At 39.2% G+C, this 25,702-nt stretch overlaps 1 long non-coding RNA gene across 1 annotated transcript; it reads right to left on the bottom strand.

The window, feature by feature from the left end:
- Window positions 1-10,309: 10,309 nt before the first annotated feature.
- LOC139706280 (uncharacterized) lies at window positions 10,310-13,262 on the bottom strand. Its single transcript, XR_011707888.1, has 3 exons — window positions 12,559-13,262; window positions 12,104-12,264; window positions 10,310-10,595 (listed from the first exon to the last, which is right to left on the bottom strand). It is a non-coding gene; the product is annotated as an uncharacterized lncRNA (long non-coding RNA).
- Window positions 13,263-25,702: the final 12,440 nt, after the last annotated feature.

The raw sequence follows: 25,702 nt of genomic DNA, 5'->3' as shown, positions 1-25,702 counted from the left end.
GTTTGTATGTGGTGCTGAGGATCGAACCCTGGCTGCGCGCATGCCAGGCGAGCACGCTACCGCTAGAGCCACATACCCAGCCCCTACTTTCAGCTCTTTAAAATGGTAATTGTGAAGACTCAAGCAAAATAGAAATGCTTGCGATTAGTTATAGGAAGTTATAGGGCGCTCAGTGGTAGAGCACTTGCTTAGCATGTGGGAGGCCTTGGGTTTGATCCTCAACACCTAAAGGTAAATTTTTTAAAAAGTTACAGAATTGAGCTGGTGTTATGGCTCGGTGGCAGAGCGCCTGCCTAGCATGTGTGAGGCCCTGGATTCAATCCTCAGCACCACATAAAACTAAATAGATAAAGGTCCATTGACAACTAAAAAAATAGTTTTAAAAAAGTTACACAAGTATATATAGACAATGATTACATATTGTAAAAACGATTTATGTCAAGAGAATGAGAAAATAAGCCACTGACATGAAGAAAATATTAACAATATACATACCTGATAAAGGTCTCTTATCTCCTACCCCCAGCAAAAAAGAGAAACCTGTCAAAAGCAACAATAAAATGCACAATCTGATTTAAAATAAGCAAAAGATCTGAACAAATGCCTTGCCATGCAGATAAGCACATAAAAAGATGTTCAACATCATAAGTCATTAGGGAAATGCAAGCTAAAAAATGAGCCTTTCACTCTGGCTCCAGCAGGGGGATGGAGACAGAACACTTAAAAAAAATGTGTGTGTATATATATATATATATATATATTTTCAATAGACCTTTATTTTGTTTATTTACATGTGGTGCTAAGAATTGAATCCAGGGCCTCAAATGTGCTAAGCAAGTGCTCTACCACTGGGGCCCAGAACACTTCTTAGAATGGCTAAAACCCAAACAACAGTTCATCCCCTGCAAGTGTGCAAAATGTTACAGCTATTCCAGAAAGTAGTTTGGCAGTTTCTTACAAAACTCAATAGTCTTCACTGCATGATTCATCAATTGCACACTTGGTATTTGACTTTTTGCAGCTTAATTCATAATTGACAAAAAAATGAAAGCAACCAAGATATCCTTCAATAGTGTGTGATTGGAAAAGCTGTGGTACATTCATTCAATGGAATATTATTCAGCACTAAAAAGAGATGAAAAAAAAAACATGGAGAAATCAAATGCATATTTCTGTGAAAGAAGCCAATCTTTCATATGAATCAGACCAGGAAGGGGTATCTATATATACAGAGAGAGAGAGAGAGAGAGAGAGAGAGGAATGTCGAGGAAGGAGAGGAGGGAATAGAGGATAGAAAGACTTATTACAGGAATTAATTCATGTGATTATGCAGGCTCAGAAGTCCTGCACAGGCTACAAGCTGGAAACCCTAAGATGCTGGCAGCATGATTCTGTCTCAGTCCAGAGGCCTCAGAAGTAGGGAAGTTGATGGTGTAACTTTGATTACAGCATGTTGTTATAATTGTTGTATTTTATTAATCATTATTAATCTCTTATTTTGCCTAATTTATAAAATATAAGTTAAACATTATCATAGGTATTTACTATATAGGAAAACAGTGTGTGTGTGTATGTGTGTCTACATACATACACACATTATCCCTGGTTTCAGCATCTACTGGGGGTCTTGGAATGTATTCTCCATGGATAAGGAGGGATTACTGCATTGATAATTTGCATTTTCTCCTTTTTTGCTTTTTTTAAGTCTTTCTAAATATTTATCAAGTTCATTGATCTTTTCAGAGAACCACATTGGGATTTCCTGGATTTTTCTCTGCAGTTTTCTGTTTTCAGTTTCATTGATTTCCACTGTCTATTATTTCCTTCCTTCTGCTTTTGTTGGGTATGTTTTATTCTTTTTCTTATTTCTTAGCATAGAAACTTAGTTTTTAATTCAAGACCTTCTTTCCTAATATTTGTATTTTGTATTGTGTTTTGGTCATTGTGTTTTTCAGCTCTAAAATACTCATTTATTTCTTTTTTATATCTTCCATTTCTTTACTAAGACTTTCTACTTTTACAGTGGTTTCTAGTGTATCATTGTTGGAGTGGTTTTGTTGTTTTGAGGTTCTGTTTTAAGCATTGTAATGCCATCAGTTTCCCACTAAGCATTGATTTGACTGCATCATAAAAGTTTTCCTGTATTGTATTTTTATATTCACTCAGTTAAACATAGTTTTTAATTTCTCTTAAGACTCCTTTTACTCATTGATAATTTATAAATCTGTGATTTCTAATTTAATTCTATATTAACTAGAACATACATTGTATAATTCTAATTCTTTTAATGTTTCTTGCCTTAGGATATATAGTCTCTCCCAATGAGTGTTCCATGTATACTTGAAAATAATGTGTATTCTTTGATTTTCTGGAGTGTTCAGTGGAAATTCATTAGATGCAGTTGGTTGATGATGTTTTTCGGTTATTTCATCTGCTTGCTGATTTTCTGTCTCTAGTTCTGCCTGTTACCAGAATGAATGGTTTTTAATGAGAAACCTGCAGTTACTTGTATTGCTGTTCCCCTTTGGGTATATATATCGGGGTGGGGGGCTTGCTCTCAAGCATTTTTCCTTGTCTTAGTTTTTAATAACTTTGTTACGATACATGTGGGTGTGGATTACTCTCAGTTTATGCTGTTTGGAATTTGATGTTGTATTTTGGTCATTGTGTTTTTCAGTTCTAAAATACTCATTTGTTTCTTTTTTATATCTTCCATTACTTTACCAAGACTTTCTTGCCGCAATCTAGCTGGGCATAATTCAGGAGTCACTTATCAAACAGAAACGAACTTTATTTTTAGAACACACACACCCATACCACACAGAGCTCTTCAGGAACTCCCTCAGAGCCCAACTGCCACCACCCTCTTCCCACAAGCCTCTCAACACCCCCCCTCCTTCCTGCTCTTGAGGCCTATTGGCTGGGTCACCTGGGCAGAACCAAAATAGTCCCCCAATGAGCAGCTCGGTGGTCTTAAAGGGCGGGAAAATAGCCCAATGAGCATCACTGCAGAGGAGCCAATCAGCTGGCAGCTGGAAGTTTGCTGGGGCCCCTTTGGCTGTGGCTCTCAACATCTCCCCCTCTCTGTTTAAACAACATGCATGTGGCTTAGGGACTAAACCTGCCTTAGGTTGTCCAATATTACATATGGTCCTTACCCGTCATCAGATGAGCTGACCTCTAGGCGTCAGCCTCCTGTCTTAGGTTGGTACCATTGCAATTGGATCTCACCGGTCATTGACTACTGGTCCAGCATACAGCCACACCTGTGGATAGGCCTTTGTGGGGGGGTGGGGGGTGGGGGTGGGGGGGTGTGAGGTTCTTTGCCTTTACCTCTGTTGGCCCCCAAATTTTAGCTGAATGACATCACAAGCAGAAGGGAGGAGGATACACCAAGCCAATTGACAGCTCCTTTTGGAAAAATTGTACCACCGATGACACCATCAGCGAAAATACCCCAACACTACCACAAGTAACTGCACCAACAGATAGTTCACAATGCATACAAGTGATTCATAGTCCAGGCAAGTTCTGCAAGCAGTTCAGTGATAGCTATTGCAGAAGCTGTAGTTTCTAGTGTATTTGTGATTCATCATTGGAGCAGTTTTTGTTGTTGTTTTGGGGTTCTGTATTTTTAACATTTTTTTAGTTGTTGATGGACCTTTATTTTATTGGTGCTGAGAATCATACCCAGTGCCTCACACATTCAAGACAAGCGCTCTACCACTGAGCCACAATCTCAGCCCTGTTTTTTTTTTTTTTTTCCCCAAACTTGGAACAACAGAAGCATATTGTCTCATAGTCCTTGTGGCCAAGAGTCTGAAATTCAGGTGTCAGCAGGTGGGTTCCTTTTGGAGGCTCTGAGGGCATATCTGTTTCATGCCTGTCTCCCAGCTTATGGTGATTGTAGATAATCCTTGGTCTTCCTTGGCTTGCAGCTATATCCCTCCATTCTTTGCCTCTGTCCTCACATGGCCTTTTCTAATAGATCTTCTTTATGTCTTAAATCTCCCTCTGTGTCCTCTTATAATGAGACTACCCTAAATCCAGGATGATCTCATCAAAATCTTTGATTTACTTATACCTGCAAACACCCTATTTCCAAAGAAGGTTACATCCTCAGACACTGGGGGTTAGAACTTAGATGTATCCTTTTTTGATGGATAAATTCAGTCCACCACAAGAATAATTTATTTGTAACAGAATTTATTAATTTTAAGTATTTTGTTTGATTAAGTTTTGACACACACATGCAGTAGGATAACTACTGCCTCACTCAGGACACAAAATACCTTCAGCATCCCAAAAAGTTCCCCATGACCTTTGTAGTCAATCTCTTCCCACCCCGAGTATCTGATTGTCTTTCTGTTACTATAATTTTATTTTTCCATCCTTTGTATCTGGCTTCTTTGACAGCATAATGCTTCTGACATTCCTCCATGTTGTATGTATCAGGGGAATCAGTAGGTTTGAAGATTTTCAAACTTAAAAAAAGAAAAAGGACATAAGCATAGTACAATGAATACCCTCTTAGACTCACAAGTATGGACATTTTGCCATGTTTGTGTTTTCTTTCTCTTACGGTAAACTATAGCAATAGTTTATTGCTAAACTATTGCCTACTTCAGCTTCTATCTCCTAAGGACAAGAAGATTCTGTTGGAACACTTTTGTAATAGCAACTGTGAAGCTACTGTAAAGTTTTTGTCAGATCATTCCAAAATGTATGTCATCTATCAGCTCTTATATACAGAGTTGGAAAAGAAGAAACAAAACTATCACTATTTTGAGATGAATAATGCCTAATTAACATTTGTGTTAACATCCTTGATACTCTTTTCCCATGCAAGTTGTGATTTTACTGGTAGTTTGAATGCCAAGTAATTCTGGATTATATTATGGGTATTTTTGGATATTGTGTTATGAAATGCTGGGTTTTATTTAAATTCTATGAAGAATTTTGCTATTTTTGTTCAGGATGAGGGATACTAGAGGGAAAAATAATAAAAACTCATGGCCAGGTTGGTTGTACCTTGAATTCTGGTCTTCTTGCTAATGTTTATTTTTAGATTCTCGAAGTAGCATTGTTAAGCGTTCCGTCCAGATTTTATAGTTGCTTTCAATGAGAGAGAACTCTATGACTCATTTACCAACCAAACTACAATCAGAATTAGAACTTTTTTTCTTACTGTAAAACTTTTTAGCTACTTACTTTTACTGGTGAGTGCTTTGCAAACATTCAAGGAATGCTCAATTTGCATTCAAGGAATGCAAATAATCCAATTCTCCCATCCAAGTACTAACCAGGCGGGACCCTGCTTAGCTTCAGAGATCAGAGGAGATGGGGCGCGTTCAGTGGCTGGCTGTAGACCAAATGTTTTAATTCTCTACTCAGTCCAGAGTATAGAGAAAGAAGCTGCACCTTCACCTCAGTTTTTGAGATTAATCTTTGTACTAAAATTTGACAAGAACAGGTGAAGAAAACTGCAGACTAAAATAACTCATCAACATCAATATAGAACTTTAAACCCAATTGTTAATAAGCAAAATTCATCAGGATATAAAAAAGATAAAGTGAAATAACCAAAGTAAGTTTCCCAAGAACACAAGGTTGTTTAAATTAGTAAAGCAGTTGATAAAATTTAGTATAACACCATATTAGAGTTAAAAACATGACTATCTAGATACATGCTTTAAAATATTTGATAAAGTTCAGTAACTATCCATCACACTAATGGTAGATCTGTAAATGCCTTAAGAAGATGAGGTAATAAGATGTGGGTGCCCATCTCCATTGTACAGGAGGGTCTTCTAAAAATAAAATGGCACAAAACCAATACAAGAGTATGAAAAGAAGAAATGAAAATATCATTCATGAATAAATAATGCCTAGCAGATATATCATATCTCCCAGAGTTAGGAAGTCTTGGGATCTCTATGGAGAGATACATATCTGCAGCTGCCCCATGAAACATTCTGAGCTGAAATCGGCTCCTTGTGATCTGTAAGAAAGATGGAGTTTCTGAGAGGCTTCTCTGACAAAGGAAAGAAGCTGACATGGCAATATTAGGCAATATTAGGAATATATTAGGCAATATTAAGAAGCTATATTAGGAATATATCAACTATATTAGGAATATAGTAGGCAATGTTAAGAAGTTGACATGGCAATATTAAGAATATACTAGGCAAGATTAAGATGCTATATTAGGTATATGTTAGGAATATAGTAGCTATATTAAGAATATATTAGGCAATATTAAGGAATATATTAGGCATTATTAAGAAGCTATGTGAGGAGAGGAGATGTGGTGTATGGAGGGTAAGGGAGCCTAGGGCTGGTCAGCGCAGAGAAGCACAGAGAGGACAACTGTGTCCATACTGGCTCCCCATCTATCAAAGCATGGCTCCCCCCAGACCACCTCTGTTAGGTAATGAGCATTAAAATGCAGGCAAGGTCACAGGTGTTCTTTAAATTACTTCTGCCAAAGTAAACAAGAAAGCAAAATGTGGCAATTTGTAGAAAAAGAAACAGAAGCAAAAGGAGATGTCAAGAAAAAAGGGTTAATGGGACTAACTCTTAATAGGGTCCATTGATGTTGACATGATGCTAGGAATAAAAGTATCTCCACTTATCTGGGGAGGAAGACTCCTTTAGTAGCACAGGCACACTAAAGTAACTTCTGATCAGTGATTGACCCCAATGCCCACATTAACATTGGATTGACTTGTAGATGAAACCCCCCCTAAATAGAATGGCCACCATGACAGTTTCGGAGAGGACCAACTAAGGTCAAAAACTCCACCATCCCACGTGAAGGAGGAGTTAAACACCAGATTGGTGAAAGTTGCTGGAGGAGGAGTCCAGTTTTCAAATTAACCATAAAACAATAGTGAAATTGGGGACAGTATTGTCTTCTTTGTTGTTTTCTGTTTGGAGACGGCCCACTCTCTCTCTTGAGAGTGCTTTTGGCTTAAGCCTCACTTTCCTTTATTTTCACCTCACTTTTGCTTCTAATAAAGTTCTTCTGCATGACGTTTTGGTGTCTGACTTTAAATCTTCTTTCGTTGGAACACAAGAACTGAGGTTTGGAGTTTCAGCTCCCTGTTTTCCTGTGACACCTCCATCTTGGAACACTGGAGCCACTGCTATAGCCTTCCCCACATGGTAGCCTTCACCTTAGAACAATGGACAGGGCCTGGAGGCAGCTGCCCACTGCAGCACTGTCGGCCACAGCCCTGCATCCCTGAAGGGCTGCCCAATGCCATTACACAGCCCGCCCTTCCAGCCCCATCTCTGAAAGTGGTCACCTCCATCATGGGACACCTCTGCCACCATCTTGGGATACATGTGCTACTGCCACTGCCATCTCTAGTTGGGGCAGTTTCCGTCTTGAGACATTGGCTGGGGCCTGGAAGCCCAACATCAAGGTACTACAGGTTTGACACTACTGCTGCCACCAACTAGGGACGTGGGTGCTTCTATCTAGGGACAACAGCCAGGATGTGGAACACTACCACCAAAGTCCCTGCAGGCCTGATTGCTCCAGAGGTGTCCCTACTAGTTGTGCTAATAGACACCATCTGGTTGCAGAGGCAGAGGAGAGCCTTGCTTGGGGTCACCTCTTTCTCTTTTTTCTTCTGCTAACACCAACTTCTTTTGATTCCTTTTTCATTCCTCTTGTGAACCAGTACCTCTATATTCTCACATCCTACCTCATAAACATCAATTTGTGCACCATTAGAAACTGTAGGCCCTTATGCAAACCTACAGTTTATATTGTAGATAATAATTGAACACATCATTCTATTTATTGTGACAAAACTGTAATCACCTAAATAGGAGCTATTTGGTTTAAGGCTGCATATTGTTTGTATTGGGTGCAGTAAAATTGATCTCCCCCTTAAAAAGGTGAGGTATTGGTAACTTGCAGGGATACTACAAGATTATAGGGTAGAAACTGTAATACCTCTAAAAAGCTTTTTCTCAGTAAAGGAAATAATCAATAATGTGAAGAGAGAGCCTACAGAGTGGGAGAAAATCTTTACCACAGACACATCAGATAGAGCACTAATTTCCAGGATCTATAAAGAACTCAAAAAACTTAACACTAAAAATAAAATAACCCAATCAATAAATGGGCTTAGATACTGAACAGACACTTATCAGAATAAGATATACAATCAACCAACAAATATATGAAAAAATTTTTCAACATCTCCAGTAATTAGAAAAATACAAATCAAAACTAATATTTCATCTCACTCCAGTCAGAAATGGCAGTTATCAAGAATATAAGAATGGGGCTGGGGATGTGGTTCAAGTGGTAGCGCGCTCACTTGCCATGCGTGCGGCCCGGGTTCGATCCTCAGCACCACATACAAACAAAGATGTTGTGTCTGCCGAGAACTGAAAAATAATTATTAAAAAAAAATTCTCTCTCTCTCTCCTCTTTCTTAAAAAAAAAAAGAATGTAAGAATAATAAGTGTTGGCGAGGATGTGGAAGAAAAGGTACACTTGTACATTGCTGGTGGGGCTGCAAATCAGTGCAAACACTCTGGAAAGCAGTATGGAGATTCCTTAGAAAACTTGGGATAGAACCACAATTTGACCCAGCTATCCCACTCCTTGGTTTATGGTCAAAGGACTTAAAATCAAAATACTATAGTGATGCAACTACATCAATGTTTATAGCAGCTCAATTCACAATAGCTAAATTGTGGAACCAACCCAGATGCCCTTCAATAGATCAATGGATAAAGAAACTGTGGTACATATACACAATGGAATATTATTCAGCATTAAAAGAGAATAAAATTATGGCATTTCAGCTGAATGGATGGAGTTGGAGAATATCATGCTAAGCAAAGTAAGACAATCCCCAAAAACCAAAGGCCAAATATTTTCTCTGATAAGTGGATGCTGATCCATAATGGTGTGTGTGGGGGGGGCAGGGAAAGAATGGAGGAAATTTGGATTGGGCAAAGGGAGGGTAGCGAGGAGTAGGGGCATGGGAGTAGGAAAGATGGTGGAGTGAGATGGACGTCATTACCCTAGGAACATGTATGATTGCATGAATGGTGTGACTCTACATCATGTACAACCAGATAAATGAAAGTTGTGCTCCATTTGTGTACAATGAATTGAAATGCATTCTGATGTCATGTATAACTAATTAGAACAAATAAAAAATAAAATCAAAAAGAAAACTAAGAAGCTATATTAGGAATATGTTAGCTATGTTAGGAATATATTAGAAAATATTAAGCTGACTTGGCAATATTAGGTAATATTGGGAATTTATTAGGCAATGTTAAGGAATATATTTAAGGAATATATTAGGCAATATTAAGAAGCTATATTAGAGGTCAGGCACAGTGGCACATGCCTGTAATACTAGCGGCTCAGGAGGCTGAGACAGGAGGATTGCGACTTCAGAACCAGCCACAGCAAAAGCAAGGTGCTAAGCAACTCAGTGAGACCCTGTTTCTAAACAAAACACAAAATAAGACTGGAGATGTGGCTCGGAGGGCAAGTGCCACCTCCCTCCAAAAAATAAGAAGCTATATTAGGAATATATTAAGAATATATGAGCTATATTAGAAATATATTAGGCAATATTAAGAAGCTGACATGGCAATACTAGGAAGAGAGAATTTCCTTGCATAGTTTTCTGAAAATTGATTTTGGACAGTGTTCTCTGCCCAGTGCTTGAATATGTATACACATACATACATATTTACCTATATAGCTGACAAGAGGAAAGAACAAGACTGTTATGGTTTGGATATGGTTTGAGTGTGTCCCCCAGAAGTTCATGTGCTGGAAGCTTCTTTGGTGTGGCAGTATGGATGTGGTAGAACTTTTAAGAAGTGGGGCCTGGTGCAAGGAAACTAGGTAATGGGAGGTGCTGCCCTTGGAAGTAATTAATGTAGTTCTCTTGGGATCCCAGTTCCCTCAAAAGTGGATTATTATAAAAAAGAATAAGCCTGGCACCTAAATCTCTCTAGCTTTCTGTCTTTCCATGTGATCTCTTCCACCTGTGTTCTTATCATTGTGTTACAGTCCTGCCGTGAGGCCTTCCCTGGAGGCCAGATAGGGCCAGCTGATCTTGGACCTTTAGCCTCCAAAACTGTGAGTTAAATAATTCTCTTATCTTTATAAAGTACCCAGCCACCACTATTTTGTTATAGCAACAGAAAACAGAGACAAAGACAAAGGGTTAAGAAAATTTTACCACATGAACAAAATTATTTGTATTTTTGTTTCATTCTTCTATTCAGTCTTCATCCTTCTTGCCTAGTTTTTATATTGTTAGGAAAGACGATCCATGGCAGTGCCCACCTCCCCCACACCTACACATACAAGCTCTTGCTGGGTATGCCAAGAATACCTGACTATGCTTTACATGGTCCACGTGTTTGCAAGGGGTGACTTCAAGGGATGAGTCTACATCTTTCTCCAGACAAGAGCATCTTGCTTCTGCTTTCTGTAAAAGCAGTGAATCAACAATCTCATTGTCCTCTTCTTCTGTAACCCAGTCATCCTCTTGTGCATCCATGGTGAGCATTTTTTTGCTTTGCCTTCCTGGGGCCTGGGAAAGGTAGGGAACCAACACAAGAGAAATAATTATTATAAGTTCTAGCTGCTGCTTTGCTGTGAATAATAGAGTCCTTTATCTCTGACCCAGAAATCTTGTGTCTTCTACCAGTATCCATGACATAGGTTGTAACAGGCTAGCTTGCAAGTAGCAAGTAGCTACTTGTTATAACAGGCTAGCTTGTAAGTAGTTGTAACAGGCTAGCTTGCAAGTAGCATCAAATCCCATAGTTCTTGATCATGCAGTTCTATCATGTGTAGCACTTTCCATGATAGCATTTTATATGTTAACTATTCTTTCTGATGTTCATACTGTTACATGAAAGTGATATATTTGCTCAATCAAAACCATATTTAGGAGTCTTTTCTTCATTGTAAAATATCTACCACTTGGTGATTCTTAATAATTTTCTTAGGATAAATTTTCAAGAGTGAGTTTAAAGTTGCTAAATGTATATAATGAACATATTCTTCATAAATTTTCCCATGACCTCCTGAAAGAAAAAAAAAGTAATAGTAATAATAGAAAATATAACTCCATGATCACAATGGCAATTAAAAATAATTATGAGTGAATAATGTGCTTCCTGAAAGCACAGATTGTATCATGAGGCTATGGATCTAGGTATCTTCATTATGGTCTTTGAAGACTTCAGAAGATTTGGATTTTACTTTGTAAAATATTAAACACACTAGCTCATGAAAGTCATTGACCATCCAAGTTATTTATCCTGAAGTTTATGCACATCATTAAATGTGCAGATTTTTTTTAAAAAAAGAACAATAACAAAACAAACCAGAAGGTCAAGGAGGAGATGTTTAATGTAAAGAATTAACTTATGACACAAGGGAGTCTGTAGGGTACCCTAAGACGGGGGAAGTACCCACAGAAGGATGAGTATGAGTGACTCAGATCGGTTGGAGAAGGTGTGACAGCCCACAGGCTGGAGCTGGTCTGGAGTGGCTGGGGGGGGCACTAGGCCATGGTGGGTAGTACAGATGGGCAGGCAGCATCCAAGCAAGGGTATTCTGAGCTGGGGGCTTCAGAGGTTGCAGGGACTGTTGCAGACACCTCTGGCCCAGGTGGCAGCTGTGCAGACCAATGTTAGGGCTTCTCTGCAGGGAGTGTGGCCAAGGTCAGTTCACCAAGGCTATGAGGTAGCACTGGCTGCCTCTGGTGGCTGGGAAGGCTCCCCAGAAGTCCTAGCTGCACAGTGCAGACCCCTGCCCATGCTGGAAACAGCTGTAGGGGGTCTTCCTCCTCCTGCCTCTTCAGAGCTTTCCTCAGAGGACACCAAATGTATACTTGCTTTACAGCAGATGTGCTTAAAGGAATTCTGACGTTTACCCCAGGGTGGCATGGGGAGCTGAAAGGCAGGCAGTAGACTGGTAACTGACACCTGAAGTATTTCTTACCAACTATTCTGTGCATTGTAGTTAGCTACGGTCCCATCTGACTACTCTTTGATAGACTGAGTGTGTAACATTATTTCTCCAAGTTACCAAAGGGGTATGTAGTGGATGGGTTCTTCCTTCCAGAGGGTCTTCATGTGGCCACGTTCACTTTCCTTTTTTTTCTCATGATGTAGCCTCGGGAGCAAAACCCATCTTCTGAAAAACCATGGAATATAGCATCCTTGGACTGGCTTGATTTCTAGCTCTCTCTAGAAATCCCAAAGGTAGAAAGGAACCGGTTAGAAATCACCCCCTACATGTAAGCCGCTATAAATGCCTCTTAAGAGAGGATTAAATATCACTTAATTAAAAATAAACCCCTCTTCTATGTAAAGGCAAAATGCACAAAATATGCATTTCTTTTCTGTTGACATCTACATCTTTTATGACTGTGGCAGGCTCACATAGCAGATGTATTAGTCAAGAGGGAAGGGAGTTTCCCGTGATGAGGAATCCTGAGGCTCCTCACTTCCTCCAGAATATCAGTTCTTAGAACCACTCACCAATCTCCTTTTCTAAGTAGTCACATGTTCATCCTGGAATTAATGGCTTTCTTCTATATTGTTTTTTTTTTTTTCTTTAAGTCCATCCTTCACGAAGCAATTGTAGCTGTACTTTGTTTCAGATCTTGAGATACTGGACTTTTCTTGGCATTTATTACGTATGTGTAGGTAATAATTTGTCATGCAACAGAAAGTGGTGCAGAAGGCTTGCTTGCCTTTGACTCTGTCCTGAAGGATTCAGTGAGTCAACTCTTGGGAGTCTCATTCAAAGGCACTATCAGTTGTCATTTTTTTTTCCACTTCAGTGCTATAAAGATCAAGAAGGAGAAAAATTAGGGAAACATATATTATCTCCCAGTCCTGGTTTTACTTCTATTTTCAGAATCAGCTCTTAATAACAAACTGTGGATCACGAAGGACCCGGTTGTGTCTGTTCTGCCCAGAGGTGGAGGGAAGGTCGAATGCCAGAGCACACAATTGCCAGAAGGAAACATGTGGGGCTTAAATATGTTCACAGGCCACAGGAAGTCACAGTCCCCTACACCGAGCCCTGCTTGGCTGGACATCTCAGCTGTGCCCCCATGGTAGATGAAAGGAGGGATAATTTATCCTGGGAATAGGAAATAATTGTGTGAGGAGCAGAAGAGACCTCTCCTAGGAAGCATTTACAATAACTCAGGTGGGGAAGTTCAAACTAGTAAAGAGAAACAAGTCAAGGACAGAAACAGATATAACATTCCCTGCCAGGTATTACAGTTATTTTTGTGTGTCTATGTCTCTTCTAATTTAATGATTTTTTATATTTTTTAAATACATGACAGTGGAATGCATTACAATTCTTATTACACATAGAGTACAATTTTTTCATCTCTTTGTATATAGAGTATGTTCACGCCAATTCATGACTTTATACATGTACTTTTTTTTGCATTACAATTCTTATTACACATACACATACACAGTTTTTCATATCTCTGTTTTATGAATGTGCTCCATGTTTTCCTCATCTTTTTTTTTTCATTCAGGATACGCAGCCCCATACACAATAGCTTAATAGAAATTTGTTGAATAATAATAATCATAAAATATATCTAGTAGACCAGAAGTCTAACTTGATAAGATGGAAAAATAGGACGTCTAAAGTTTTTATGAAATGTTCTTGGTAAACTCAAGAAATCTATTCCAAAATACAAACCTGAAGTCAGGTTCCTAGTATTTTTGGTGGCTACAATAGCAAACCCTCAACAGCTGGATGACTGTGTTCACCCAGCCCTTCAGGATAACTAGCACACCTAACTAGTACAGTAGGAACTGGGGTGGCACCCCAAGGAGACCTAGCTAGCCAAAAAGAAAGGAGCACCCCAGAAAAGCCAAACAAAGCGTTTTGAATGTTTTCATCATAAAAACATGATAAATGTTGGAGGAGATATGTATGTTTACCCTGGTTTGAACTTTACACAATGTGTACATGTATTGAAATATCACATGGTACCCCACAAAATTTTTTTTTAGTAATATGTGACAGTGGAGTCTATTTGGACATGTTTATACAGACATGGAGTCTATCTTTCTAATTAGGATGTATGATGTTGAGATCCACTGTGGTATATTTCTATATAAATAGGAAAGTTATGTCAGATTCATTCCCCTGCCTTTCCTTTCCTATCCTCCCTCCATTACCTTCATTTCCCTTAGTCTAATTCACTGAACTTCTATTCCCCTGCCCCCCACCCAGTTGTTGTGTATTAGCATCCACATATCAGAGAGACCATGCAACCTTTGATTTGGGGGGATTGTCCTACTTCACATGGCATGATAGTCTCCAGATCCTTCCATTTACTGGTAAATGCTATAATTTCATTCTTCTTTAAGGCTGAGTAATATTCCACTGTATACATATACCACATTTTTCTTTATCTATTCATCTGTTGAAGGGCACCTAGGTTGTTTCCATAGCTTAACTATTGTGAATTAAGCTGCTATAAACATTGATGTGGCTGCATCACTGTAGTATGCTGACTTTAATTCTTTTGGATATATACTGAAGAGTGGTATAACTGGGTCAAATGGTATTTCCATTCCTAGTTTTTTTGAGGAATCTCCATATTTCTTTCCACAGTGGTTGTACTAATTTGCAGTCCCATCAACAATGTATGAGTGTACCTTTTTCCTCACATCCTCACCAACGTTTATTGTTACTTGTATTCTTGATAACTGCCATTCTGACTGGACTGAGGTGAAATCTCTGTAGTGTTAATTTGCATTTCTCTAATTGCTAGAGATGTTGAACTTTTTTTTTTTCACATATTTGTTCACCATTTGTATTTCTTCTTTTGAGAACAAAATACAGGATCCTGTGGCCAAAGTTTCTTGATTTTTTTTTTTTTTTTGCTATGGAGATTTATTTAAACACATCTAGAGTATGTTTCAGGTGAGTGGTTAGGAGTGAACAGCAGTTCTTCTTAGGACCTTCATTTTTCCCCTTCCTCTTAATTTTCTATTTCCCTGTCTCTTCTGTTCACATTTTCATGTTTCTCACTCCTACTCCCAGATGCCACTTCCTACCCACCAGTGATACTCTTAAACATCTCCTTTGCCCCAGAAGTCACAGTTGTTGTTTTTTTTCTTAAACTTTTTATTTGTTCTACTTAATTGTACATGACAGCAAAATGAATTTCAATGGATTATTTGCTGATTGGATTATTTGTTCTTTTGGTGTTAAGTGTCACAACCCGCGTGATATTTACTCAGTTTCCCCAAGCTGGGGTGGTAAGTCAGATTAGCAATATTACTAGAAATTTAAGACATAAAGACAAGACATGGAGGGACTGGGGTTGTGGCTCAGTGGTTGAGCACTTGCCTGACATGCGTGAGGCACTGGGTTCAGTCCTCAGCACCACATGAAAAAATCAGTAAATAAAATAAAGATAGTGTCTCCATCTACAACTAAAAAATATTAAAAAAAAAAAGACAAGACATGGAAATAAGCGAAATGGCAGGATCTAGTGGAGACTGGATCTAACAACAAAATGGAGCCTATGGGCTTTATTCATATGGGTAGGAACACCAACGGGATTCAGTGTGAAGAACTTGTTGAGGAAAACAGGATGAAGATGGCAAAATCAACTTGGCTGGGGCTTAGCGGGTTACACCCACCGCCTGTTCTTCTGGGCTGGTGCATTTGAACCTAGAGCTGTCTGAGCCAATGAGAGGGCCTCAACATAATCTGAGCAGTCTCGAATATGTGGGATTTCACCGAGAGTTCTCAGAAGAGCTATACCCCTGCCTTGAGGTGGCAATTCATTCATGGCCCCCAATATTTAAGCTTTTTGAATTCTTTGTGTATTCTGGAAATTAACATGTTATCTGATGTCCAAAGGGCAAAGATTTTTCTCCCATCCTATAGGCTCTCTCTTCATGCTCTTGATTGTTTCCTTTACTGTGAAGAAGCTCTTTAGTTTGATACCATCCTTATTTATTTTTTTTTAAATTTTACTTCTTGTTCTTTAGGAGTCTTGGTGAGAAAGTTGGTTCCTAAGTTGACATGTAGGAGTGTTGGGCTTACATTTTCTTCTAGTATGTGCAGTGTTTCTGGTCTAATAACTAGTCTTTGATCTACTTTTAGTTGAGTTTTGTTCAGGGAAAGAGATAGGGGTTAAATTTCATTCTACTACATATGGATTTCCAGTTTTCCCAGCACCGTTTTTTTTGAAGAGGATATTTTTTTCTTCAGTGTGTATGAGATAACTGTATTTATGTGGGTTTGTCTCTCTTTCCTCTATTCTATTCTATTCTATTGGTTTTCTCTATTTTGGTACCAATAACATGATGTTTTTGTTACTATAGCTCAGTAGTATACTTTTAAAATATATATATATTTTTTTAATTTAGAAAGAAACACCATGCTTCAGTATGGTGGGAGAACCTGTGCTCAGAGCCTATCTTTAATTTTTGTATAGCTGAACTGATAATTACTAGAAATAAATCCAGTCATCTTTTCACCTAGCGGGTTAAACAGTTGGTTGTGAATTGGCTTAAGTCTCTCTTCCCATTCTCTGTGGTCTACATCTGACGTGACTGCAGCAGTGGAATTCCGTGGCTGAAGCCCCTTTATATTATTGATATTCAGACTATTAGCTGGACCCTGGCCCTGTTGAGGCTGTTCCCTCCTAATGCACGGACCAAATCAAGGACCCAGTCAAGAGAGAGCCCATGACAAAGAGAATAAAAGTGCTCTTTGCCATTTCATGGCTGAAATAATAGGCCACTGGCCATCCTGTACTTGGTGTCAATAAGACGCTTTGGTGTTTGGATTTGGACACTTGTTCAAGGTCTTACATAACTGTGCAAGATCCTTAAGCTTTAGCCTTAACTGACCTACAGCTTTGGTCAGTACTGGAATAGGCCAGGTAAAACACTCTGTTCCTTAAATGTGTGGGGACTGTGTGCGAGATATTTTAGGGGAGTACTGGGAATTAAACTCAGGGGCACTTGATCACTGAGCCACATCTCCAGCCCTATTTTGTGTTTTATTTAGAGACAGGGCCTCTCGGAGTTGCTTAGTGCCTCACTTTTGCTGAGGCTGGCTCTGAACTCGCGATCCTCCTGTCTCAGCCTCTGGAACCACTGGGATTACAGGTGTGAGCCACCATGCCTGGCCTGGGAGTGATTTTAACAGATATCTAACTCAGCTTGCAGCATAGGAGATGGTACAGCTTTGACTCTGAAGGCAGCAGACCTGCCTTAGTGTTAGGGTTAGGATTTTATTCTAGCTCCAAAGCTCTTTAATTCTTACTTCCTCTCAGGCTTCCATTTGTTCATCAGACAGGAACGCCACTACAGGTTGAGTATCCCTTGAGCAGAATGCTTGGGAAGAAGTGTTTCAAATTTCAGGTGTTTTCAGATTTTAGAACATTTGGATAAAAATAATGATATATCTTGGGGAGGGGACCCAAGTCTAAACACAAAATTTACTTGTTTCAAATATACCTTATACACATAACTGAAAGTCAATGTTACACAATATTTTTAGAGTGCCTATGTTTTGACTGGACCTGTCACATGAGGTCAGGTGTGAGATTTTTCCACATGTGGCATCATGTTGGTGCTCAAATGTTCAGGTTTTGGATCATTCCACATTTTGGATTTTCAGATTAGGGATGCTCAACCTGTTAGTAGTAATACCTGTTTCATACACAAGTGAGCATTTAATGACATACTTTATACAAAGTATACAGCACTATGTAGTGTGCAGAGGGAGCATTCAATCAATGTTAACTGTTGTTATTAGCAGTGTTACATGAAAAAATTGAGCTAGGCTTTGGAGCTAGGTGTGTAGGAACAGTCTAGGAGTTGAATCAGAGGCAAATGAAAACATTCACCCATTCATCCTTTAGTTGGAGGAGGATGCTAAGCTCTTTACATGAACTGAAGAGAACCCCAGGCTCTCTTCAGAATTTGCCACCAGAGGGCAGCAAATGCACAGCTGGCTCTACTTTCAGCACCCCAGGTACCCAGGAGCAAGTCAGTCAGACCTATAGCTTTATTCTGGGTCAGTTTAGATAACAGAGCACCCTGGGGGCCCACCCACTTTTTTTCCCCAGACCACACAGTGCCAAGCTTATCAGAGTGTGTACATTATGGAGCAAGTGGCCTCAGTGACTCAGAACTGGCAAGGTCACATGATTGTAATCAATACCTTGGAAAGGTGTTAACCCCTCAGGTAAATTATTAATGTATTTTTTGTTTTTAAAGGAGATGTAACAATCAACAGGAAAAAAAGATTATGAGTATTTTCTACCAAACATGCCAGGTAGATGGCTTATTTTGCTGCAATGCCCTGACAATCTTGCCTTGGTAATGCCAAGGTCCAAGGAGGCCTGTAGCCTGGACCGTGGAAGGAGCAGAGTTGACACAAGGAGGTCATCTTTGAGCCACCACACTGGAGGAAGAGTCTTCTATCTGTATTTAGCTTGGAGATTCAGAATTTACAATTTGTGATTCTGATTATAGCAATCTCATTTCCTGGGGTGCGGGGCGGGGGGGAATAAGTTTGTAACAGCATTATTTCTTGATGTCCACATAAGTATATGTATGATGCTTATATTACACTCTAACCTGAAGATAGCTGGCTTATCTTATGTTTAAAGATATTAAATATATTTAAAAAGAGGGAAAAAGAACCTGAAATATACTGGCCCCCCAAAACACCAGCTCAGCTTCCTTTGAAACTTCTTGTGCTCCTCAATTATATCTCTGGCCAGAGACCCCTCTTGGAGTCCTTCATGACTTTCCAACTCCACTGAAGAATCTTGCCAAGAGTAGCTGGGGAGGGGTCTCCCTTATGTAGGCATTCTCACTCCTAAGACCAGTGGACCGTCCAAGCAAGTCAGAGATCATGTGTGTCAGACAGGATGGAATAATCTTGCCCCTTCAATTCTACACATGTTCATTGAGGTTCTAGAATGTGCCAGGGCCATTCCTGGCACAGATTTTCCAATACTGTTTTCTATTTGCAATATATTAGGGGGAATGGATGGGTCAAAGGGAACCAAAAATACATTGAGCAATGTGGGAAGAGGGGCTAAGTGACTCACCCAGCACCCTCTGTACAATTAACCTTGGAAAACATATTTCAGTCAGAATTATTCACAGTCAACAAGCAAAATAAAGTGAAAGGATACAGATATTTAAAGGAGGTACAGCAAATATGCTTAACTATAGGTGGGCAGATTACCTTCATTAGCAAATGAGGGTGTCTTTCTAGACAGGGCATTCTTAAACTGAATTTTGGAGAATTCCTAGGATTTTCCAGAAAGAATGGTCTGAGAGGTAGGAGAATATGATCATTGTAGACAAACATTCCACTGGTCCAAGAATTTCCTGCTGAAGCATGAGGATTGTGTGTGCCAGGGTGGGAGTGTGCCAGAGTTTATGGCAGCCAGGGGAGGGTGATGGAGCCTTGTCCAGAAAGCAGACCAGAGTGTAGGTAGGGCCATGTCACAAAAGGTCTTGTTTGCCATGCTGAGAAATTTGGACTTTATTCTGGAAGCAGTGGACAGCAAGGGCAGGAGTTCATGCTGGAGGGTTAACTTGGAGCATTCTTGGGTTTATTATTTTTTGTAATTTTTTTTTTTTTAGTTTTAGGTGGACACAATATCTTTATTTTGTTTTTATGTGGTGCTGAGGATCGAACCCAGGGCCTCACGCATGCTAGGTAAGCATGCTACCACTTGAGTCACATCCCCACATTCTTGGGTTTATGAGCGATCCTTTGGTAGAATGCAGACAAGGACAAGGTTAGAAGTTAGGCATCCAGTTAGGAGGTGACCATATCATAATAAAACATTTCAGGGAACCACGCGTCCCATGCCAATATGCTTTGAATGTATCCCCCAAAGTTCATGTGTTAGAAATTTGATTCTCAATGTGGAGATAAGGCCTGTTGGAAAGTGGGTCATGTGATGACTTACCCTCAGGAATGGATTAATGCTTTTACTGAGGGAGGGGTTTCCTTATAAAAGGACCAGAGCAACCTCGTTCTCCCCTCCCCTGTCTTCTCTTTTGCTTTCTTTATGTCTTTACCTTTCTGCCTTTTGCCATGGGATGACACAGCAAGAAGTGGCTTCTCCATCTTGAGTTCCCCAGACTCCAGAACCATCAGCCAAATATATATTTTTTTTCATGAGAAATCTGACCTGTAATCCCAGTGGCTTGGGAGGCTGAGGCAGGAAGATCCCGAGTTCAAAACCAGCCTCAGCAAAAGCAAGGTGCTAAGCAACTCAGTGAGACCCTGTCTCTAAATAAAATGCAATATCTGTGGTATTCTGTTATAGTGCTACAGACTTAAGACAAAGCCTCACATTATACAAAGAAAAACACAATTAACTAGAAGTTATTAAAAACTAATCCCAGTCTTGTGTTTCTCCAAAATGCTAAAGGAAATACATTTCAAAGCACAAAGCAACACATCTTGGCTGCCTCTTTCTCCTCCCTGCTTTCCTCCACTTCCTCCGCCTTCACCTCACCTCTCCCTGATGTGGAGCATTACATTCCAGAAATCCTTGAAAAGCGTATTGTCCTTCTGGAAGATGAAATAGCAAATATCCTCTGTCCAGAAGTCAGAATATTTATAATATTTCCACCATGCTGAAGTGTGAGCCAGGGAAATGACAATTAAAATAGTAAATTCCCGGTTTAGAATGATCTTTTCAGGCCCTAAAGAGAAAATACTGTACATCATGCTAAAATAATCTGCTTTACGCTTTTTACAAGCATTGGAGTTGAAAATAAAATATTGTTATTATTTTAAATTCTGATTCCCAAAGTTATGTTTCAAGTCTTTCAAGAGTGGCTTTGTTTGTTTGTTTATTTCCTGAAGATTTTATTTATGACTGATTTAGAGGAATCCAAGAGGAGGATCTCCTGACAGCTCTGGGTTCTTTGGCAGCTATAACCCCTTTCTCCTGGGGTGCACTTTGATAGAGCAGAGGTGTGAGGTGTGTTCTCAACCTGAATAGGAGGAACCAGTGTCCACGACAGCCTTCGGATTATCACAGGGCCCTGCTGCCGCCTGCTGGTTATGTGTGGCTATGGCACAGTAAAGCAGCCCCATATCAAAGGCACCCGGTGTCAGCTGCCCTATCAGTTTAGAAATCAAAGAATGTATTTTCTTCCATTTAATTACATGTGCCCCAATGCCCTCAGTAGCTGGGCTCCCTGCTCCTACTCTAAATTGTACAAGAACCCCTGGGGATTTTCTCAGGACTTTTGCTTCCAAACCTCAAAAGTTTCGTGAATTGAAAAGTCTGACCTGGCCTTTAGCACTCATCTTTCTGACCCTGCTGTTTGGGGTCACTGTGAGGTTTATGACCTGTATGGCTTGTGGGATGGGCTTGCCTTGATGGATCAGAGCCCTTCCAACCCCCAGAGGATGCCCATGTGGACTCCAGAGGGGCAACTCGCTCATATTCATGCAACCCTTCCCCAGCCTGCCTTGGTGTCAAAGGGATTTTAAAATAATGTGTATGTGCACTGTTTGATGGTAGTGCACACACTTATCATACCGGAGGTTCTGTAACCAAAGTTTTTTTAGAAAACATATATCTAGATTTATCTTATTATTACTCATCACAAATGATTTCACCTATGTGAAAGTGTTCTACAACTATCACTTCAAAAACAGTAAAATGAACACTTGTGTACTCATCACCTAAGGACATAGAACATTAATAATACCTTTAAAAGCCTGTCCCCTCCTAACACACAACTATCCTGAAATTTGTAATTTTACCACATCAGTATGTATCCTTGAGTAACTTTTTCTTTGACTTGTGTTTATTCTTTGTTAAGGGATACTCTATATCCTGCATTTTTTCTTTTTTTAAATTTTTTAATATTTATTTTTTAGTTATCGGCGGACACAACATCTTTGTTTGTATGTGGTGCTGAGGATCGAACCCGGGCCGCACGCATGCCAGGCGAGCGCGCTACCGCTTGAGCCACATTCCCAGCCCTACCCTGCATTTTTTCACTCAACTTTTTACTTATTAAATACATACATCTTGATATGTGTGCCTAAGGTTAACTAATTTTTGATTAGTAGTAAGATGTGAAAATACTCTATAATTCTGTTGATCCATATTCTCACTAATACTTGGGGCTGTCTAAACTAAGATTTCTTCTAGACTGGTAGATGCAGAATGGTATAGCATTGTGCTCTTAATTTGAATTTCCTTTTAATAATTAGAGTGGCATCTAATGTGTGTATCTCCTGTGAAATACCTTCTATTTGTGAGTGTGTATGTATTCTTTTATTATCTCTTGAATATGACATTCAGCTTGGTTATTTTCAGTCTTTATTTTTCACTAATGAGCATTTAAGGCTGTCTGAGATGTAGTCCACAAATTTTAATAATGCAGTAATTTCATTATATTCACTTCTAAGCAATTTTTAAATTTTCCATTGTAATGTCCACTTTTATCCAAGAGTTATGAAAAGAAGGTTGTCAAGTTTCACGTTAGGCATTTTTTTAAAGTTATCTTTATTCCCATTTCTGATTCATTACACTTTTATCAAAGAACGTTTTCTGTGTGTTACAGATTGTTTGACATTTGTTGATGTCAGAATATTTATAATTTTTCAGTAAATACTTGAGAAAAATATGAGTTTTCCTACTGTGCAGTGCAGTGATTTTTATATACCTATTACATCAATTTAGTTCAGCTATTTATTCTTTTATGTATTTTGCTAGCACTTACTAGAAGTCTGTTGAAATTTCCCACTCTGATAGTGGATTTGTTGAGCTTCTTTTTACAATTTAATGTTTGTTTTATGTAGTTCAAAGCTGTTTACCAGATAGATAAGAATTTATAATCAATTTAACTTCAAATTGAATCAAAATTCTCATCATTACAGAGACTTTCATCTCTACTAATGGTTTTTGTTCTATTGTCTAATTTTGTTTGATATTAACTCATTATGTCTGATTGTCCCATTTACAGAACACCCAAAAACATACCACTGATGGCAATTTTGAAATAAATATTTATGGTTTGTTTTGTTTTGTTTTGGTACCAGGGATTGAACCTCTTAGCCACATTCCCCAGCCCTTTTATTTTTTATTTTGAAACAGGGTCGTGCTAAATTGCGTAGGGCCTCAATTAGTTGTAGAGGCTGGTTTTGAACTTGCAGTCCTTCTACCTCAGCCTCCAAAGCTGCTGGGATTATAGGAATGCGCTACCATGCCCAGCCAATATTTATGTTTTTAAATATTTTTCTATTGAGAAAAGGAGTAGATGAATGATTAGTGATATATTCATTAATATTAATGACACTATTAATATTATTGATAATAAATTATGTAATAAATGCTAGGTTATGATTTCCACCTATTTTAGAGCACCTCTATCAATTTCATTAAAATATGCACAGAATTGAAAACTTGGGACTTAACAGATTAATACAACTATCCTCCTTCTTTTGAGTTAAGAAGGTTGGTAAAGGAATATGTTGGTAAAGATGGGGGTACTTCTGCTGGGTGCAGTGGCATACGCCTGTAATCCCAATGGCTTGGGAGGCTGAGGCAGGAAGATCCCGAGTTCAAAGCCAGCCTCAGCAAAAGCAAGGTGCTAAGCAACTCAGTGAGACCCTGTCTCTAAATAAAAAGCAAAACAGGGCAGGGGATTTGGCTTAGTGGTTGAGTGCCCCTGAGTTCAATCCCCAGTACTTCCCCCACCCCCAATAAAGGATGGGGATAATTCTAGGAAACCTGAAATTAGGTGGCTTCATTATTGTACAAAAATAACAGAGTGCACTTATGTAAATCTGGATGTCGCATTTATGGTCATCATTCTTGGTGCAATCGAAGGACAGGGTAAATGTAGATGGAGGAGGCTGCTGCTGGCATAACACAGCATACTACCTGACAATACTTTTTTGTTGATGTTTTGTTTGTCTTTTAGCATTGGGGAAGGAAGCCAGGGCCTTAGCAGACTCTCTACCATTGAGCTACATCCCCATTCCTAAACTTTTCTTTCATGAATAGGAGGAGTACATTTTAGAATAACAATAAAGTATAGAAAACACATAATCCAGTAGCGGTTGTTTCCTATCATTATCAAGTACCCTCTACTGTCCATGCTGTATGTGCTGCACTTTTATGACTGGAGGTGAAGCAGACAGGAACTGCAGTTCATGTAGGAGGCTAAAGTTCATGGTTAACTGTGGTTTTCAAGTGATATATGTGTATTCAAGTTTCTAGATAAGATGAGCCCTAAGAGCAAGGAAATTGGCAGCCAAATTAGTAGAGAAAAAAATGGAATTTAAAAACTACAGATATCCAGGGCTGGGGTTGTGGCTCAGCAGTAGAGCGCTTGCCTAGCATGTGCGAGGCCCTGGATTCGATCCTCAGCACCACATAAAAATAAATGAAATAAAAGTATTGTGTCCAACTACAACTAAATAATAATAATAATTTAAAAAAAAAACTACAGTCATCCAAAAGAAGATTAGAATGGGAGGAAAAATGAACAGTAAATGCAGGACACATTGAAGGTACGAAATGTGATGGTGGAAAAAATCCAAATATATCTATAAGCACTAAAAAGGGTAAGTGGACAAACATATCAGTTAAAAGTCAACATGGATTTAAATATCAAATTGTCTATCTTTACCAAAGATATGTCCTAAAGCACAAATCTCTACAGTCTCACTACAAACATGAGGAAAGTGCTACACTACAACGTGACAAAGGCTACCAGGTCACTAGGTAGCAGCAGGTTTTCAGCTCCATTGTACCTTAGGACCACTGTCAAAATGTGTGGTCTCGCAGGGACTGAAGTGCTGCTTGCTGTGTGACTACATTTGCAGTGTTTCTTTTTCCTTGCCTTTTGGATTTTTGTTTTAGATATGTCTCTTGTAAACTGTGGGCGGCTAAATTCATTTGGCTAGAAATTTTGGTTTGCTCTCTGATCAGCCAATTGTAATGTTGGGACCCCGATCAAGTTGCTGCAACTCTGAGTCTCAGCTCACCCATCTGTAAAATGGAGGTAATAATAAATTCTTCTCTCAGACTGCTAGCTCCTGCTGGAAGAAATCAGCACAAAGGTCAAAACTGAGTGAAAATAACACCTGATCTGATTCCTGATAAGCTTTACCCTCAGTACATTTTCATGAAACAAATGAATTTGGCTAGAAATTCCCCTCAAGGCATGAGATGGATCTGCAGAGGATAGGGTTGAAGAGACTGCAAAGCTAAGAGGGGCCAACAAAGGCATTCATGGTTCCAATTTCATCTTTACCTCTTAAAGAGCAGGACTTTCTAAAGTAAAGCATTTTTGGGGTACCCTAGCACATCCAGGATGGATGTTCAAGAGGCCATAGTGAAGTGGTATTTAAAAGACCTATTCATGAAAAAATGCTTGGGGGGGAGCAGAAGATGGGGAGATTTTTTTTTTTTTTTTTTAGACAGAGAGAGAATTTTAATATTTATTTATTTTATTTTTAGTTTTCAGCAGACACAACATCTTTGTATGTGATGCTGAGGATCGAACCCGGGCCGCATGCATGCCAGGTGAGCGCGCTACTGCTTGAGCCACATCCCCAGCCCAGATGGGGAGATTTTAAAGAAAATTCTTCTGAAAA

This window comes from Marmota flaviventris, chromosome 6 (assembly GCF_047511675.1).
Source record: "Marmota flaviventris isolate mMarFla1 chromosome 6, mMarFla1.hap1, whole genome shotgun sequence".
Lineage (NCBI taxonomy): Eukaryota > Metazoa > Chordata > Mammalia > Rodentia > Sciuridae > Marmota > Marmota flaviventris.
This window is presented reverse-complemented; position numbering and strand designations above follow the sequence as displayed.